General features: G+C 38.7%; 1 long non-coding RNA gene across 1 annotated transcript in view; it reads right to left on the bottom strand.

Moving 5' to 3' along the window:
- Window positions 1-327: 327 nt before the first annotated feature.
- The window catches only part of LOC148119704 (uncharacterized), a 96001-nt gene continuing 80159 nt past the window's right edge, over window positions 328-16169 (bottom strand). Inside the window, exon 2 of the long non-coding RNA XR_015735045.1 lies at window positions 328-833. This is a non-coding gene — a long non-coding RNA (uncharacterized LOC148119704). The remainder of the gene's footprint in view (window positions 834-16169) is intronic.

Below are 16169 nucleotides of genomic sequence, written 5' to 3'. Positions count from 1 at the left end.
TCTCTTGGTTGCCCTCCTGACTCTATTATTTGTCCCTGTCTTTTATTTTGTATCTCTCTCTCTCTTTTTTTTTCTATCTAACATTTCTAATCCACATGCCCCTACCCTGGAACATAGAAACCCATTGAGGCTGGACATTGACAGATGGTGCCCTTATATGTGGCCAGCGGTACAGGTGGAGAATGTGATGGACCCCACACGTTTAAGACACCGCAGGTGTAGTAATGAAAAATGAGTTGTCAAATAAATAATAAATGTGGAAAGCGTTAGAAATAATCCTTAAGAACAGCCTCTCCATGTACACAAAATAACTCCAATCAAACCAAATTAAATCAAATCAAATCAAAAGTGTCCACATTTAATAAATGCCATGTTCTGGGTTGGATGGGAACATAGTGGGGGAGAATACAGAGAGGGAGAACCTACAAAAAACCCAAAACCATATGTTTCTTTTTCCGATACAAACTTAAATAGCTTCTGGGAATGGTCCTGACACTCCCCAGGGAGGGAATCAGCCCTTTGCGGGCTGGGAGTTGGAGTCCTAACCAAGGAAACTCACAGGCCCAGGCCAGGGGCTGGGGTTATGCCTCCAATCATCCCACACTTCTTGAATATAGAAGTGTCAGAGGGCTAAGGTCTCACTTTCAGTCAAACATCCCAGAGTCCTTGGATATAGGGGCGTTGACTCAAGTCTGGCTACTTCCTGTGTCCATGGGGCGAGGTGGAAGAGGAGAGAGCTGGGAGTTGGTGTGCTCACGCTCAGTCAACGGTGAGGCTGGAGCAGCATCCAGTTTGCTGTCATCCTGGAGTCCTTAGGCTGCTGATGTTTGAGGCTAGAAGAAAAAATATTGTTATTATTGGCCCTATGAAATGGGGCTAGCCATGGGATGGGACACAATAGCAGATAAAACCAGATTTTAGTTGGTAGGTGTCCTTGATCTAGGAGAGTTGATACAAATGGTGAAGTCCCAGGAGCTGTTGCAGATGTTTGGCATTTTCTGCAGAGTGCATTGGGAGTTGGTCTTGGCCCAGGCAGCAGAAGTGACCTGTAATAGATGCTTGAAAGTGGCTGGGGTTAGCAAAAGACTCTCGAGACTGTTAGTTTTTATACACCTGAAATCTATTAATCTTTAACTATGTAGCCTGTTAAAGAGGCACACCTGTCTGTATTTTAGCAGGAAACTTCACAAGTAAGGTAATGAGCTACCAGTACCTTCAGATGCCATTAGACAGCTCTGGAAATGATAAATGAGCAAACCATGAGACAGATTTTTCTAGACATGCAGTTAATCCCAAATCTTCTCCTTGGTCTTGGAGAACACCAGTCTTAGAAGCAGTGCTAACCATTAGCTGCTGAGTACAAGACACCCAAAGAATTTTCCTGTAGGGGGAAGATTTAGTCTACCTGTCTTGGCAGGATGAGCAGATCAATTCCTTGAGTGTAGCATCCAGGAAGCTGAAGAGGTGGAAAGCCCTTTTTGTGTGTGGGTGGAGGTGGAGGTGGAAGGAACCATGAGTCTTCTTGGAGAAGCTAAAGGGTGCTGCAAAAGCTGGCATGTCTCTGTGTTAGAGGCTCTTTTTGTTAAATTCCATATTCTCAGATCTGTAAAGGCACTTGAGAGTCAGGGTACCATTACCTGTTATTTTAAGTTGGGCATATAAACTAAATTTAGACGTGTATTTTATCTAATTAGTTACAGTTTACCAAGGCTAGAAAATGCAAGAAGATTAAAAGGAATACTTTAAAAAGTCAAAGAATTTTAAAACAAACACATGCGCACAGAGAAACATTTATAACATTACACAGACATACCGTGGCCACATTATTCTAACAGAGAGACACATAAAGCACTTTTGGAAACCTGTGTCAGCTGATCAACGAAAAATTCTGGTGTAGGCAGGCAGCAAAGGCAAGAAAAGCACACAGGTGATCCCATTAAGAACCAGACTAGCAGACACTGCAAGAGGGAACAGAAACATAAGGATGAAAAATCCACACAAGATTTAAAGTGGAAAGATGGAGTGGAGGAGTGGGGGTGGGGGAGTGGATCCATTATAGAGAATCCCAGAGTGAAACAAACAGCAAACAGCAGGGAGTGGGGGGGGGGGATCATAGTGATCCCTAAATGGCAGAGGCCAAGGAAGCGTATCAAACAGATGATGGGCCAGCGTCATTTGGATGGGCGCTGGCCTCCATTGCCCTTGGCCAAATGGAAAGGGAGTCGGGTTAAGATCCCAAATCCATCCAGAACAGACTGGAAGCCAGCCACACCTCTGTGTGCAGCATAGGAGCCCTGCAGGTTCCACATAAACAAAAGTGGATGCGAAACAAACCATGGGCTGCAAAGGAGAAACGGAAGTGGCGGAGGGGGGGGGGGCACATCTAGAAACCATGGGTTCTGGAGCCTTGCTTGCTTTAAGTTAGTTAGCCACAATTTGAAAGGATTTTTGTAAAAGGTCATCAAAAGCTCTTTTAGAAACTGGCTTGGAATTTCAAGAAGCCCATTAGAAGCACATGCCTGTGTTATTCAAGCCTGTCACCGTGCATCCACTGTGACCTTTCTTGAGCCAAATATGGGACTGTGAAAATTGAATGGTAGGCATCCCTGACCATGCAACCTTTACCTCGGTGACAGACGTGGACTGCAACTTCAGTAAAAGCACAAAAAGTGAATGGGTCACCCTCAAACTCTACCGGTCATGACTTTAAAAGGGAAATTCACCAAGTGAAGCTGATCTTGCCTGGCAGAGAGGGAATATGGGAAGAGCATTTTCCAGCACTTGACCCTGGGACCTGGGCCCATGGGAAAAATGGACCCCTTCAGTGGGAAACCTCCATCTATTAGAAATAATACTTAACAAAAGACTCTCCACCGACGCAAAATAACTCCAATCATACCAAATTAAACCGAATAAAAAATACCCACGTTTAATAAATGCTTCGATTTCAGGTAGCCAGGAGCATGGCAGGGGTGTGGGGGAGACAGAGAGGGAGAGGACACACAAAATCCAAAACCACTGCTCCTTTTACCAGTGCCAGCCTATATAATAGCCTGTGAGAGTGGTCCTGACCCTCCCAGTGGAGGGGTCAGTGTTGGCAGGCTGGGAATTGAAGTCCTGACCAAGGCAACTCCTAGGCCAGGGACTGGGGTCATAGTTCCAATCAGAAAGTGCACTGAACCAGCAAGCATGTGATCTAACTGGACTCTCTGAATGTGACTGACAAAGGGGACTGTCTGAGAAGCCATTGATAATGGCACTGGGACTTGTTTCGTCTGCATGTTCTGGCTTTTTGGGACCCTAGTCTATTTGGATGCACACCTTCCTAGACCTGGATGGAGTGGGGAGGACCTTGGACTTCCCACAGGGCAGGGTACCCTGCCCTTTCTTAAGACTTGAGGGAGAGGGAGGAGGAGGAGTGGGGGAATAAGAGGGGAATGGGGGGAGGAGAGAAAGTGGAAATTTTTGAATGGAAAAATAAAAATAGTAAAAAAAAAAACCCAAAAAACAAAAAGTGGAGTGAATATTGGGAGAAAAAAAAACTGCATATAAAAATTGTATATATGACACAAAGAAAGAGTAGACAGCAGTCTGTACATTGACAGCCAGAGGAGGTGGGGTGGAGCAGAAAAAAATGCAGAAATTTTTAGAATTTATAAATAGTGTAAATATTCCACTCCCTCCCACACACTCGAGGTGCAGCCATGCCTATTATGGACTGCTCCAGGACTTGGAGAAGCCAAACTTGCACCCCTGCCCATGCTTCCATCGAGGCCATCCAGTTGACACTGTGGGCTTGGAACCTCAGGCACTATTTAGTGAGTAATGGAGACATGGGACAGAGCCCAGGGTGTGAAGGTGTGACTTAGTTCTAACCAGGCAGAAAGTGGTATAGCTTAGCCTGTCTGCTCCAGAGCTGGGGGAGAGGATAGGAGGAATAATGAAAATGGAGTGACTCTACCTGTCTAAGTTCCCAGTCAGCACGGTAGTGGATGCTGTGGTCTCAGAGCTGCAGCAATGGTACACACCTGGGAGCCTGTGTGGCAGCTAAGTTTATCAGCTGCCACCACCGATGACCTGCTGACCTCCAGTGGGACTGCGGAGCCACAGAAAGCATGGGTTGCCCCCTTCCTTGGCCCAATGAGCATGGATGAACTGGGACCTCTGGGTCCCTGGTCTCGGGCATAATGAAGAGCACTCCTCTGCTCCACAGGCCATCACTGCCATGGAGCTGGGAGCACAGGAAAGAGCAAAATTGGAAGGCAGTGCCTTCTGTGGTCAGTCCCCAGCACTGGTTGACAGGACATGGCTGGAAGTCAGCATGACCCTTGAATTCAACAAGCCTGTATGGATAGATCAATAGCTTTTAGTAGAGCAGAGGATGCAGGGATTCTCTTACTTTGGGGATTAAAAAAAATCTGGATAACGGAGATTGACACAGGGTTGAAGGAATTAATGAGAATTTGCAACCTCAGGGAGCTGCCCTGCCCAGCCAAGCATCTGTGTAAATGCAAATACATCCTAAACTAGGAGTCTGTGAAACTGCAAATGATGCCTGTCAGCTAGTGAGAGCATTCCATATTGGATTAGAGAGTTAGCTTAGCTTGTTTAGTACCAAAAAGCCAAATGGAATCTAGGAGGTATTTTGGTAGGGAAACGAATGTGGCCAAAGTTCCTTCTACTAAGCAAAATGTTGATCGGCTATTTCAAATATAGTGATGTGTTTGCTCAATTTGTAGACCAAATTGATATTTTTTTCAGTTGATTGATTGCTGCAATGTGCACAAGTACATTCCTTTATTTCTCCTAAAATTGTAATGCAAGATTCCTTAAAGGATGCTATGTCAGTTTTTACAGATGGTTCTTCCAATGGAAGAGCAGCATCTCTTGCTGATGGCAAAGGATATGTTGTGCAAACAGATCTGGCTGCAACTCAAATAGTTGAGCTACAAGTTGTTGTGTAGTATTCCACTATTTTGCAAATAATGCTTTTTATATACTAACAGGCACTACATCTTTAAAGCCCTTCAGCCAAAAGAAACTGTCCCGTCAATTGGACCTAGCAAAAGTCAAGTTAAATCCTATTCCAGAAAATTCAAGATGCCATTCATTAAAGGCAATTGTCATGTTTTGTGGTTTATATTAAGGCACATTCAAATCTTCCTGGTCCATTGTCTGAAGGTAATGCTTTAGCTGATAAATTTACCCAGTTGATTGCTTTATCTCAACTTGAGCATCTCAGGGATGGCATGCTTTACATCATCAAAATAGGAAAAGTTTAAGAAAATACTTTGGATTAACAAGAGAAATTACTTGTATGATTGTTAAGCAATGTGATATATGCCCACAATGTTACCTGTATCTCATGTTGGAGTAAATCCTCAAGGCCTGCTTCCTAATCATTTATAGTAAATGAATGTTACTCATATTGAAGAATTTGGCAATTTAAGGTGTGTGTGTTGCAGTTAATACATATTCAGGTTTCTTTATGGCCACTAAACAGACTGGAGAGGCCACTCAGCATGTGACAACTCATTGCTTAAAATGTTTGTCATATATGAGAATTCTGAAAATTATAAATGGGTAATGGATCCAGATATATTAGCAAAGCATTTCAGCAATTTTGTTCCCAGTGGAATATTGAGCATGAAATAGGTATTCCTTATAATCCTCAAGCACAAAGAAATGTGGAGTGTGTCTATGACTCCTTGAAAAACACTTCAAAAAAAAGGTGAAGCTATACCCTCAGTCACCATATAATACCTTAAATCATGCCCTTTGCACTCTAAAAGTCTGTAATGTAGATGCCTATGACCTCTCTGCTATGGATAGATATTGGCATGATGGTACCATCACTAAATCAGAATAGAAAGACACTTCCACTTGATTATGGAAAGGACCTGATTCTGTTGATTCAGATGAGGGCATGTTTGTGTTCCTTCATGGGAGGAGAATGAAGCTCGGCGGCTTACTAAATACTTGGTGTGGTGTGTGGGGCAGAGGAGTACCAGATCTGATGGCACTGTAGTTGCTGAGACATTGCCAGAAGAGCTGGAGAGAGAGCTTACTGAATTTGTGTTCCTGACCCTCTGATGTCATCATGCTGCAGTCTGTGAAGGGAGAGAGGTTTTTATGATGACTAGTTATTCCCACCTCCATGGCAAACTTATTACACTACCTGTCCAAACGTCTGTGAGTTTCAGTCACTCTAGGTTCAGCCAAAAACTGAATGTTTGGCAGTTTATCCCAATATATCTTTGGACAAAGAGCTCATTTTTGCCCGCATAGTATTCATCTGCTGTTGAAATGGAACATCTGGAAAGCAGGTGCTTCAGAAATTTCCCCTTTGTAGGAAAGAAATGTGTTAAAGCAATAGAAAACAGTTATGAAGGCAGTGTATGACTGAAGCTCCAGTTCAGAAAATGGAGAGGAATGAAATAAAAGATTTTGCTGCTACTCAGAGACTGGAGCAGTCCAAACTTGTTGGGCCAAAATTATCTCAGGGCCTGTACCTCAAGGCCTGTAGGACAGAGAAATGTCTGGCTCAAGTTTAAAGGATAGTCTCAAAGCTACCGAGTGAGGATGAGACAGCAAAATCTAGGTAGATGCCCCTCCAGCCAGAGGGAGGTCTTGGCTGTCACTCATTGGCTGGAGGTATCCCCACATCACATGATGTCACGTTACCTATACAAGGTGACACAGTAATAAACTGAGTTCCTGCTTTGACTTGACTCACTATCGTATCTGATTTGCCCGCATCATGGGGCTGCAGATCTGATTGTGGGGTTGCAGAATGGGTAGATAGCACACACACCTTTTCATGGAGAATAAGGCTAAAAAGGCCTGGCAAAACTTATGAAATTAGACAGGAGAGGAAAAAACTCTTAACTCACCAATAACAGAATTTTTTTTTGTTTTTTGATTAGAATTACATTAAAAGAATTGTGTTTTGTCAAATTGTGTGTGTTTTGCTAATTTTCATAGTAGAATTATGGTACTGGCCTGTTAATATTTGTTGATACTTTGGTTCAGCATGGAAGTGTTACTATTTTTAAAAAAAGATTTGAGCTTATCTGAGAAAAAATTTACATGATGCCAATGAGTCTTTAGATTTGATTGTTTAATAAGACAAATTTGGATTTTGATTGAGCTATAAACTGCTAAATACATCCTAGACTAAGTTACATAGGCCATCCCATCTTTACCATCATCTACTTTTTACTAGGAGATATTGTGGCCATGGGTGCTTGCATATCACAAGAATTATCTGCTTGCCTAAGGTTATCTAGCTAATCGTGAACTTTCAATGGACAGTTTGGCTCGGAGGTATATAGTGTCTAACTGTGCACTCTCCCCTAACCCTTTATTAATAGGGGGTGGTAGTCAATAATGGGTAAGATCATTTTCCCTCCATGCAACCTAGGAAAGGGTGTGAATGAAGGAATGAATGTACTGATGACGGGTAAGTCTGGAGGGTGGAAGAAGACAATCTAAGGCATGTATAGTCATCTATCCTATAGCAGAAGCACAGGTTTTAATAGATAAATTTTAAAAGGGGGAATATATCAGAAGCCACTGTAGTATAGTCTTTACACCTTAACCGAATTTAGAATTCATGCCTATTTTTGCTCCTTTGAGTATATGACAGGAGATTTTACCCAGGGTGTGGCTACCTACAGGATGTGGATCCTAGGGTGTGGTCACTGAATGTTCTTCCTAAGCATCAAATACTTAACTCAGATATACTTACTTGATGTTCAAGTTATTGAAGAGGTAATTACTTTATTTTTTCCTTGCTTATCTTATGGTAAAGAAGTCTTACCTTCTCCCTCTCTTTTAAAGCGTATGGAAAATAAACACAGGTGAATTCAGTATTTACTGGGTTGCCTCTTGACTTTATTCTGTGGCTTTGTCTTTTCCTTTATATCTCTGTTTTTTCTAACTAACATTTCTAATTCACAAACTACTACCAGGAACATATGAATCCATTGAGGCTGGACTCCAGTATAAACACATTATGCACATTTTAAGTGAGTCAGAAGGGAGATTGACTACCTGTCTAGAAAATGTTCCACCTAGATGTATGACTTGGCTTTTTTTAAAAAAAGAAAAATTTCAGAGTTCATGAGAGGTCCTCCAATGAGTGGCTGATTATGAGGCCCCAAAGGGGCCCAAAATTGCACTAGGACTTGCATTAATCTTGCATACCCATTACTTAATAAAACAACGGTTCCAAGAATACACATAACAAAACATGAAAAGTGAATAAAAAGGAAATTATTTGTATAGATTCCTATTTACTACTACTTAAATTTTAGATCTTTTTAATAATACTTTGTATTGATTGCCATTTTTAATTTCTATTCACCTCTCAAACTTATCTTTGCCTTTGAATTTTTATGGTAGTTTAGAAGGAGGCTGCTCCCATGTTCCCAGCCACCCAGACTCAAAATAATCACAAAGAAACTATATTAATTGTATTACTGTTTGACCAATAGCTTAAGCATATTATTAGCTAGCTCTTACATCTCAAATTAACCTATTTCTATTGTTTTATATTTTACCTGTGCATGGGCTTCTTTTGCCCCTGGCAGTTATATCACCCTGACTCTGCCTACTTTCTCTCTGATTGACTTCTCTTGCTTTGATGTTGTTGTTCTTTTGCTTGGTGTTCAGATTGAACCTAGGTCTGGTCGATGGTAGATAAATCATCTACACAGGCTTCATCTTATATTTTATTTTGAAATAAAGTTGCTGAAATATTCAGAATTCAAAGTTATTTGTATGGACAAAGGACTTCAAATATCTCATTCTAATAGACAAAAATGAAATCTACATAACCACTGAAAAATTATTTAGACCTTTTCGTATATAAAAGAAACAAGAATATTGCTTCTAAATATGAAAAGCAAAGTTAATTTTCTGTGTTTTTCAGTCACATTCTTACATTGGAGAGACTTTATTACTGGGAGAGTATTTCTTCATGATTTTAATTAATTCACTTTCTCCTCACGTAAAAGGCAATAAGTTCAAACATTCTTGCATAGTTTATTGTGCTCATTGTGTAAGATGGAAGTTGGATGACTTCCGTGAAATTATTTTGAACCAGAGTTATTATTTTTGAAGATGTTTGGAGCTATCAGGTGGTGACTTTTAGAAAGTAATAAGATAAACCCACTTGTAGGAACATGCAAAAATTGCAGCTTAGTTAGAAGACAGAGAGCTGTATCTCATAGACATGTTAGCTAGAGAAGAGTGTTTCATAAGCTAATAACTCAACAGAGAAGGATCCTTAAGGTAAAAGAAGGAACTCAGTTCAGTAGAACAATGTGATGAGAGAAGAGAAAGCACTGCAATTACACATCTGTATTGCACATTTCTAAGACAATTGAAATGGAGAGGATGCTCCAAGTATTTCTCCTTGAACTTCTAATTTCACAGATATTTGAACAGCAAAAAAATGTTTCTGTTGCTGTTATCATCAGCATCAAATGTCAAGTTTATGAGAGATCTGGAGTCAAATATTATATTCTAGAGGAAAATTGAGGATGCCAGCAAAAGAATGAAAACAAATTTTGATCTGGATGTTTCTTGCCAAACATAGAACACTCAGTGATGCTTCCTCTTTCATTTGATTGTTCTTTTTGTCAGTTATCAAATAAGATTATTGAAAGAACACAGGACATTTAGCTTAAAATTCATGGTTTGAATTATTGGACTTTGGAAGGTTTCTAAGCTTATGCTGTTAAAGAATTTAACAAAAGCAATCTTTTTTAAGAAAGCCAACTCATTATAACACCTCATCAAAAAAGATCATATCTGGAGTAAGGATAGATTAAGTTCAGTTAAATCTAACTGAAATTACCTAGCGTGAGTGAGAACGAAGCACACAACAAACCCACTTATGAGTTTATTAGAGACATGAGTACAGGCCTGGGGAAGTCTGTGTGAAAAAAGAGAGGTTGGGGGTGGCAGGTCCAGATTTTCAAGGCTGTCTAGCACATGTGCATGAGGGGTTGACGTAGCTAAGTCATTAGCAGATGACAGAGCTCACGCATGCGCACAAGGGCTTATATAGCTGTATCATACGTAGGTGTCACAACTATGTCACACATAGATCATGCAGGGACTTTTTTAATTACTTAAAAAACTACCAATTTAAACTCCCACTCCCATCCCTCCTCCCAGTCCCCTCCTTCTCCCTCCACAGACACTCATCCCCCCCCCTCCAACCCTAAGGGAGTGCCATGCACCCCACCCTTTGGAAACTCCAAGGTTGAGCAAAGTTTACTTCCAAAGAGAATAGGATCCCATGAAGCCGGTATCTGCAGTAGAGACACAACCCATTGTCACTTTCAGTGGCCCCTCAGTCTGCCCCAGCTGTCAAGTCCCTTCAGAGGGGCTTGGTTGTCCCCATGCTCGTTCACTCCCAGTCCAGTTGGAGTTGACAAGCTCCCATTAGCTCAAGCAAACTGTCTCAGTGGATGATCCCCACATGGTCTTGAATTCCTTGCTCATACTCTCACTCCCTCCACTCTTCAACTGGGAAGTCTCGGGAGCTCAGTCCAGTGCTCCCATGTGGGTCATTGCTTCTGTTCCCATCTGTTGTTGAACGAAGGTTGTACAGTGATATTTAAGATAATCATCAGTCTGACTTCAGGGTAAGGTCAGTTCAGACACCCTCTCCTCTATTGCTTAGGGTCTTAGCTGGGGACATCCCTGTGGATTCTCGGGCATGCAGGAACTTTCAACGTCTTGAAGCAGCTAAGTATTTCGCCTGAGCACTTGTCTACTCATGTATGTCCCTGAAACTCGGAAGTGCCTGCCACCCTTGTGTAGCTGCAATTTATAACACTAACCTTTAGGGTTTTGAGTCATAAGATAGGAATTATAGCAATGCACAGCATCTAATAGCATTGCAAATTTATTGTGTTTATTTGCTAAGATCTGAAATTCAACGTAGACTTAAGCAATGTATGACTCATTGAGAAAATGAATATACTAGAACATTTAATGAAGAAACATATCAATTTAATAAGTACTGACTTATGAAATTCCTCGTGTCTGTTATAGAAAACTCTGCTGCCAACTCTGTGAAATTAAGAAATATTTTTGCATCAACTATGAGTAAGTGACTTGTTACATTAGTTGAAATTTGACCAAGAACGATCCTCATATATTATATCTAAGGAATATTTTATCAGAAGAAGAATCCTTTAGACAATCCTTTAGTAAAGAATATGAAGACACAAATGAAAATAATAAAATGGAGAAACATAGGATAGTAAAAGGAGGGAATTTCAATGAGTGCTGAAAATTCTGCTACTTTTAATTTCCAACTGCTTAAAATACACCTCACCCCAAAAGGTAGGAGTAAGACAAAAGACTGCATTAACATGATACAAGGAAATGAACATACCAATTGGAAGTCACGGGCTACATTCATAGTTAAACATTCTGTTGCTAGAACAAAACAAGTCGTGCTCACATCCTAGACCAAAACATTCTGTAAGCAAACAGCTCCCTGGGTGGAATCCCAAGTTATTTCCATAAAGGGAACTGGAACTTAGTTGAATCCTTAGACCTCTGTTTCAGGTAGGTTCAGATCTACTTCTCTATTCCAGGAGCCCAAGGTCTGGCAATTAGCCACACCTATTTGCAATAACCTTGAGAGAGCTGATTGACAAGTCCCAACCTCTAGCCTTTAGTTAATTGGAAGTAGGCCTTTTTGGGACTCTGCAGTCAAGATTTGCTGAGAATAAATGATTCAAATCTTATGCAAATATAGGTATAAAGGTATATATTCCTAAATATTCACCACTTGATAAAAAGATAAAGAAAATGTTGTACATATTAACAATGAAATTATTTAGCTATGAAGAAAAAAAAACTTTGAAACTCATAGGAAAATGGAAGGCGCTTATATCAACCCTTCTGAGTGAGGTAACTCAGACCTAGTAAGACAAAAACTATATCTTCTCACTCTGTGAACCTATGGATCTATGAATGTTTGCCTTAAATCTTTTGATACATGTGTTTAAATTGGAATAACCATAGAATCTAGAAAATTAATAAGGAGCAATTGAAGGAAATTTCAATGGAAGGGAATTGACCATATTTTGTATGAAACAAATGGGAGCAATGGAAGGTCAAGTTAAATGGAGGGTGGTACTGTAGCACAAGGTGGAAGAAAATATAAAGGGATGTACAGCTAGCACTAAAGACATTTTTTAAAAGACACTTGGAAACATAATGCTGTAAAAACATCCTGAAATATACAAATACACATATATGACCCATGTAGGAGGTCCTTCTGTCTTTGTGTTGCTTTCATTGGTTAATAAAGAAACTGCTTTGAGCCCCTGATAAAGCAGAACTTAGGTAGGTAGAGAAGACAGAACTGAATTCTGGGAGGAAGAAAGCAGAGAAAGAGAGATGCCAGGGATCCACCGGAGACAGACACTAGAATTTTACCCAGAAAGTCACTGTCGTGTGGTGATGCACAGATTAATATAAATGGGTTAAAGTAAGATGTAAGAATTAGCCAATAAGAAGCTAGAACTAGTGGGTCAAGCAGTGATTTAAATAATACAGTTTCTGTGTGGTTATTTCGGGGCTAAGCTAGCCAGGTAGGTGGGACAAAAAAGCAACCCTCTCCTTACAACATATGAGAGGAACTTAAATGATTATCACCCCATTATGGGGGTAAAATACCTCTCTCAGACACTTTAGAAGGTTATCAAATTAAAAACCCCAATGCTAAGTGTGAGTTACATATTTTTGAGTGTTTGATTGTGTACTTTGATTTTTTTCCTCAAACATTGCAGGGAAATGCCATTGTTCTTAGTTATTCTAGAAAACTTGATTGTAATATTCTTTTGTTGAACACACCATATATTTGGATTACAAAACGGAAAAATCAAACTACTACCAGTCTAAAAGTTTAATACTTACTAGATAATTTTCAGAGCTCTGGAAGTGTCTGTAGAGACTATTGGTTTATAAAAAGAATCAATTGTCTTTCCCAACTGTAAACATTGCTAACACAGTATAGTAATAACTAGCCTGTCAAGACATTCCTAGTGGTTCAAAAGTTATGGCACAAATGCTGTGGGAGTAACCATAAACCTTTTGATTGACTTTAAAGCCTTCTCTGCAAAGAGAGGAACTAATGTCTGGCACCATTAACTCATCCTAAAGCCCATGATTATGGGGCTGGATATTATTTCTTTCTGGTGAATTAACATAGTAATACTGCCAAAAATTTCTAAATTTTTATGTCCATAGTTTAGTACATTATTTAATAATCATTAGAAAAACTATTTGCTCTAGATAGTGATTAATTTAATAACTTCAACTTAGAATAAGATAATATAGAAAAATAATTTATAAATAATATCTTTATGTTACACTCTCCCTCAGAGTTTTAGGCATCAGTGCAGAAGCAGGATGGAAAGATTTGTAGAATAAGAGGTAGCGGGTATCTACGGCAAAGGCACACTTGTTGGACTCTATAAGACAATTGGAAAAATGAGTTTACAATATCTTTGGCTAAATATATGAGGCCCACACAAGATCATAACAGCTATAATCCCAACCAAGACTGGGAATCTTAAAAATTACCACCATAGCTGAAAACCATTGACCATTGATTGGTATCATGGTAGAAAACAGTCTGTGTCCTTCAGGAATGACATTTCTCAGAGGCAGCCCAGACTTAAGTACATGGACCTATATCCATGTACATATAGGCAGCACTAAATAGTACATTTTAAAAAAGACTTCAGAAATAACATATATATTATTATTGTCATATGAATTAAGCAGACTGTTTTCATATATTTAGTGATACACACACACACACACACAAACCAGCAATTAAAGAAGTAGATGTCCTTTGAGAGATCAAGCATGGTACAAGGAAAAGGTTGGAGGAGAAAAGGGAAGATGGAATCACATGCTTATATGCTAATAGAAAAAAGGAGACTATGAAGTTGAGAGGAAAAAGTTGTGGGGTTTGGGAAGGAATTGGAGGGATAAAGTGGATGATGCATTTGATCAAAAAATAATGGATGCTATAATGGATGCTTGTATGAGATTCTCATTCAACAAAATCAAATAAAGTTGAAAAGAAAATAAAAAATAGAAAGATCTTGACTGACAACTTGAAAGAGTTTGGCATCACTATGGTAAAATTTCTCTCTATTGTCTCTGAAAGATTACGTAGATGAGGTTAAGTGACATGGAATGAGGACCCACCTTAAATGTCCACAATAACTTTCTACATTCTAGGGCTTGGGAGAAGTAAGCAAGCAAGTAGACCAAAACTCATCAGAAAGCCCATTTATGAGCATTTATCTTTCCTCATTTCCTCACTGCATAAGCAACGTGAACATCCTCTTCAAGACCCCATTGCCAGTTCATGGTGCATTCTAGCCATGAACTGTCATTCAAAACAAGTCTATACTTTCCTAAATTGATTTGGTATGATGTATTGTCACAGTGGGTAATATACAGCTAATACACTACAATGACATAAAATTATGTTTGTGATGTTTCTCAACAGCAAATTTTGAAGATTTGGTTACTTGATTTGAAGATTTGGTCAATGCACTTGGGCTTTGGGAACTGTGAATGGTAGAGGATTAGGTAATAATGACACTTTGTAGGTATTATTTAAGAATTCGTGTTCTGCACCTAGTAGCACCAATTTTAATAATTGAATAAATAATTTAATTATATCTCTGGCATTAATATTATATAGTATTCTGAAAAAACCTTGTATCTTTTGAATTATTTTGCCTCAGTTCTGTTTTTCATAAGACAGTAAGTAGTAGATAACAAATGAATATATTTAGGAAATATTTGTGAAACCTTAACAAAAAGAATTGTCAAATCATAATTTATATTCAATTACCAGTTGCTGACCTATTTTAAATTGGGTGGTTGTCATTTAAATATTAAAATGAGTTATTTTTTTTCTCCCAAAGTATATATACAAGAGACATTCTCAAAGAATATAAAATTTGCCTGAAATAATTCTAAAAATCAAAACCTCATAGAAAGTGACCAGCCACAAAATTTTACAGTCTTGCACTACAAGGACATACTCCAAAACCATGAAAGGCAATTTTTTTTTCCTCTGGAATGTCAGTGGAAAATGAGAGCTATTATACTGAAGAGGAAATATACTACCAAGAAATACATGGTCTCTGATTAAAAATATTTATCTTCTTCATTTTGTGATCTCTGCTATCATTGTTACACCACTAGATTTTATACTAAAACAAAGAAAAATATTCCAAGGCAAGCATTTTGGCTTGGGCAGTACGATGCTAATAAAGATAAACGGATTTTTAATTTCTAAGAGAATAAAATGCAAAATCAAGGCATCTACGAATCCATAAAATAAGAAAGTCAGAATAATGATGAATATTTGTAATTAATTATGATGACTGTCAATTATAACAGGCACATCATCTTTCTTTTGTGCTTGACATTGGAAGAATGAAGCAGTAGGAAATGTACTATTGAGTTGTTTGTTCTCATATCAGACAAAAATAAACTGACTTTCCTACATAGCACATCACTGTGAGGCACAGTTCCAACATTTTAGAAAATATACATTACTGTACTTCATATTTGGCATTCTCTGAACTCAGACACCATACCTCTCTGGATAATTCAGATGAACAAAGTCTATTGATGTCATCACTGTAGATACAAATGTTATACAATTGAATGCTTCTATTATTTTATAGAAGTCAATCACATTACTGATATGAATTTCTAAAGTCTAGGAAATACATAGTCTTCCCAGATATATAGGAAAATTACATGATCTAGATTGTAATTTGTTCTATTCCTTATATTATACAACTCATACTATTTCCAACACTATACACAACTTTAAATTTCTTTAAGAAGTCATAAAAATTTGAATTTTTTGTATTCATTGTTATTGTTCAGATTTAATACAGATTTTATGTTTAAAGGATGTTTAGTGGTATTGAACATCTATTTGCATGCTATTTAGTACTCCGTATACCTTCTATGAAGATTTGTCTTCATATAAGTATGTGAAGTATAATCTCCACAATCAATGCCAATACCCAAAGTGTGTAGGTAGGACCTGCAGCTCAATAGCATAAAAAGATACAAATGTACCT

Source organism: Myodes glareolus, chromosome 15 (assembly GCF_982192425.1).
Source record: "Myodes glareolus chromosome 15, mMyoGla1.1, whole genome shotgun sequence".
Taxonomy (NCBI): Eukaryota; Metazoa; Chordata; class Mammalia; order Rodentia; family Cricetidae; genus Myodes; species Myodes glareolus.
This window is presented reverse-complemented; position numbering and strand designations above follow the sequence as displayed.